The sequence below is a fragment of the Cyprinodon variegatus genome, unplaced genomic scaffold (genome assembly GCF_000732505.1).
Source record: "Cyprinodon variegatus isolate N-32 unplaced genomic scaffold, C_variegatus-1.0 Scaffold1380, whole genome shotgun sequence".
Lineage (NCBI taxonomy): Eukaryota > Metazoa > Chordata > Actinopteri > Cyprinodontiformes > Cyprinodontidae > Cyprinodon > Cyprinodon variegatus.
Window position 1 is genome coordinate 137,377 of NW_015151833.1, and position 3,723 is coordinate 141,099.

A 3,723-nucleotide genomic window follows, 5' to 3' on the forward strand; every position below is an offset into this window, starting at 1 on the left:
ATGTACCACGGGGCCAGGAGGGGGCCAGCGTGTTTTCATGGGGGGCACAGAAAAGCATGAAATAAAAAACAGGACAAGGGGTTTAAATATATTTGCATGAAGTAAAATTTCTTTTGAATTAGGTTTAGTTAAAATTATATTTTATTAGGTCAATATACTTTCAGAATTTAGGAATTGTACATGTTTTTGACTTAATTTAAGTTAAAATGACCTATAAAATGTCTATAAAATCAGAATAAGAAATAAAGAAAATAAGAAAAGACAATAAATTCAGCTGTCAAAATTATTGCATTTTTTTTATTTGTTTTAAAAACATCATTTAGCAGATGAAAACTGGGATCCTATCTCAATACCACTGAAGCTATCACCTTATTGTTGTTAAATAATTAGTAAAACATAATTTGTAAAGAAAAAAAATTAGATAGATCCAAAGGACCTGTCAGTAACCATGTCTATTCCAGTGCATCATAAGAATTTTTTTGAGTATTATGTCTTCAGTGCAGGGGCCATAACAGGGGCCAGGACTTGATCTACATCGGCACTGACCCCCCATTGGCCCCTGTCTAGAACCGCCCATGGAAAATACTGTATAAAAAATGTTTTACTGACATTTCTACTACTATCACCCAGTTGTAGCAAATCCTTACTAATCTCCCTAAAGGTTTTAATTATGCCTAAAGAATATTTGTGGGGATCAAACCTATGGAAGCAAATCGTTACCATATTTAAAACAAAAAAGCATTTCCAGAAATGCTTTTTCATTTTAAGAATGTGGCTGCATTATTTGTCTCATAAATGAAATTAGTAATCAATCATCATATTTGCATTTTAACTTTCTTCTTTAAGACTGCTGAAAGAAAGACATTTCTGGAAATGCTTTTTCATTTCCAAATTTTACATTTCAATTTGAATTTTGGTATGTATTTGCTGGGGTACATTTTGAAAAATAAATCTCAAATGTCTTTTTCTTTTTCATTTTAATTAAGTAAAAGGATGAGTGTTAAAGAAGAAAATGAAAATGCAAACAGGATTATTGATTACTAATTTAATTTATGAGTCAAACAATGAAGCCACATTCTTAAAATGAAAAAGCATTTCTGAAAATGCTTTTTCATTTTAAATATGGTAACGATTTGCTTCCATACAAACCAGGTTCTTGCAACCTTCGCAGAGCACAAGTGCACTGCTCTAAAGACATGGCAAATAATCTTCAGTTAAATAAATAATAAAATGTGTCAATAAAAAATGTAAATATTTGAAGTTTTAAGAATATTCGTAAAATTGGATTTCCTTGTGTTAAGAAGCTCCTGATCCTAGTTTCATGTTGAAATAATAAATTCCTGATCGGTGTTTAAAGCGTCCTGCTATCAGAGGAGCGCACCGCCGCTCTGCATTCTGATTGGCTGTTCAGAGTCGGTGGGCGGGTCCGCTGGGGGACAATAGAGAGCGGCTCCTGGGAGGCTGATCTGCGGTCAGACGGTGAGGCTGATCTGCGGTCAGACAGTCGGTTCTCCGCTGAGGTCTCAGCCCCGATCAGCCGAAGCTGCAGCGGCTGCAGGACGGAGCATCGTCCCCGGTCAGAGGAGCATCGTCCCCGGTCAGAGGAGCAGCAGAGCGCCGCTTGGATGGACTGACAGCCGCAGCCTGAACTGAAAGGTAGAATCAGATGTTTTTCCTCCTTTATTTACAGCTGATTAAAATGCTCCTCTGTGTCTGCAGCTGGGCTTTAAAGGACCTGCAGCTCAGGTTCTGCTTAATTTGATGCATCTCTGTCTCTCTGGGTCTTTGTGCTGCTCCAAAGCAAAGCCTCACTCTAAACTGATGTTTACAACCCTCCATTGTTTGGGGTCAAAGCAAAAATCCCGATTTAATCTATTTTTTCAATAATATAAATCTAATTTTGACATTAAACCATTTTGTAGCAGGAATGTAAAAGTTTGTGATGCCCCAGGTGATAAAGGAGAACAATAGATCTGCTGTAGCTCCTCCATCAGAGGCTGGATTCATGTTTCTACCCTGGAATATTCAACCAATCAACATCTTTACACCTGAACTTCCCTTCTCTGCTTTCCAGAGACATGCACAGGTGCATGCAGTCCATCACTTGGAGCGGACATAATGCATGCTTTGTGTCTGCACAGCTCAGCTCTTTGTGCAGCAGTTTGTGTCTGTCTGCACACAGTGTGACAGTACTCAGCATTACACCCACCAAATGTGCAGGAATGCTCCAGTCTCACTAGATTCACTATTTGACCAATAAGCTCAAGTTTCAGCCTTTCAGATTCCACAGCTGGACGTTCTATGGGAAACTTTATTAAGATAAATATATTTGAATTTATTACAATTAAATTTATCCTAACATCTGCTGTATCAGAGCAGAATTAAAGTTTCATAAAACAGTATTTTAATGAATCTTTGTTCACTTTTCACTGTAGCTCAGCTTTAAGCTGTCCAAGCATTTTAGATTTTAATCTGAATATAATCAAATACAGCAAGAATCCCCGAAAGAAAGATTAATAGTCATTTCATTTATTGGCAGCTATGAATCTGAGATTTTAGCTTTTTAATATTTAGGCAAATTTTTATCACAGGTCTTTAAAGGGTCATAAAAGTGAGTGCTCTTTCCTCTCTTGAACGACTGGCGCCCTGATTGGTGAGGCATAGACATTTTCCTCTGGAAAAATAGCTTTTTTTAACAGATATTTGATCATGTAAACAAAACAAAAACAAAAAAACAAATGACTTTCGAGTAAAATAAAGGAGGTGAATGTGTTTTTTTTAATTTTTTTTTTTGTGCACATTTTGCAGAGATTAAATTTAAATTGTCAGCCTTTCTGGCTAGAATTCCATATAAAGTGCAGCTTCTGAATGACTGATCTGATGTATTACTCTTATATTTTCACACTTTACTGTAAGCTACACTTTTTATTCATTTCAGGCTCTAAATGTTAGGTTTTTGAGGCTTCTTTTGCTGTAAATCATGTCTTTGAGTTTTTTTTTTACAATGTCATCAGTTAGGTTTTGGACCTTTCTTTCTGTTCATCATGCCACCTTTAATCTCTTAGACACCATATATTCCCTTGGAAATAACCGATTCCTCCCTTCGGCTCAGCAGGCAGAGCAGGAAGTGTCAGAGCAGAAGAAAGAGAGTGAGATTAAAGCAAACAAAAAGGTCTAGCGTCGCCTGCTGTAGTGGGGTGAGGGGGTTCACAGTGGCAGCGGCGGCTTGGCTTTAAAGCCGAGCATCCAGTGATGTGCTGCCACAAAGCCTCTGTTTGCACGCGCTGCGGGCCGAGCTGGTGGAAGCCGACTGCCTTGATGTGCTTCACAGCTCTGTGAGCGCCTGGTGTTGCCCGCTGGGTCGCCCTGCCGGGTGGAGCTAAGATTTCCAAGGGAAAGAGCTCCTGTGGTTGGAATAATCTCCTCTGGTTTCAGGGAATGAAATGACATTCTCACATTGGGGGATCAGCTTTAGTAAAAGATGGATCAAAAAGGGAAAACATGGAAAGCACATATATCCATCTATCTATGCATCCATTTTCTGACAGGCTTTATCCCAGCTAGGGTCGCGAGGGTTGCTGGTGTCTATCTCCAGCTGTTAATGGGCGAGAGGCGGGGTCCACCCTGGACAGGTTGCCAGTCCACCGCAGGGCAACACAGAGACAACCATTCACAGTAGAATTTAAAGAAGCCAGTTAACCTAACAGTCACGTTTTTGGCCCG

The 3,723-nt window shown here is 39.1% G+C and overlaps 1 protein-coding gene across 1 annotated transcript in view; it reads left to right on the forward strand.

The window, feature by feature from the left end:
• Positions 1 to 1,439: 1,439 nt before the first annotated feature.
• The window catches only part of LOC107103125 (serine/threonine-protein kinase SBK1-like), a 28,298-nt gene continuing 26,014 nt past the window's right edge, over positions 1,440 to 3,723 (forward strand). Inside the window, exon 1 of the mRNA XM_015402659.1 lies at positions 1,440 to 1,656. The gene's annotated coding sequence lies outside the window, so the exon portion shown is untranslated. The remainder of the gene's footprint in view (positions 1,657 to 3,723) is intronic.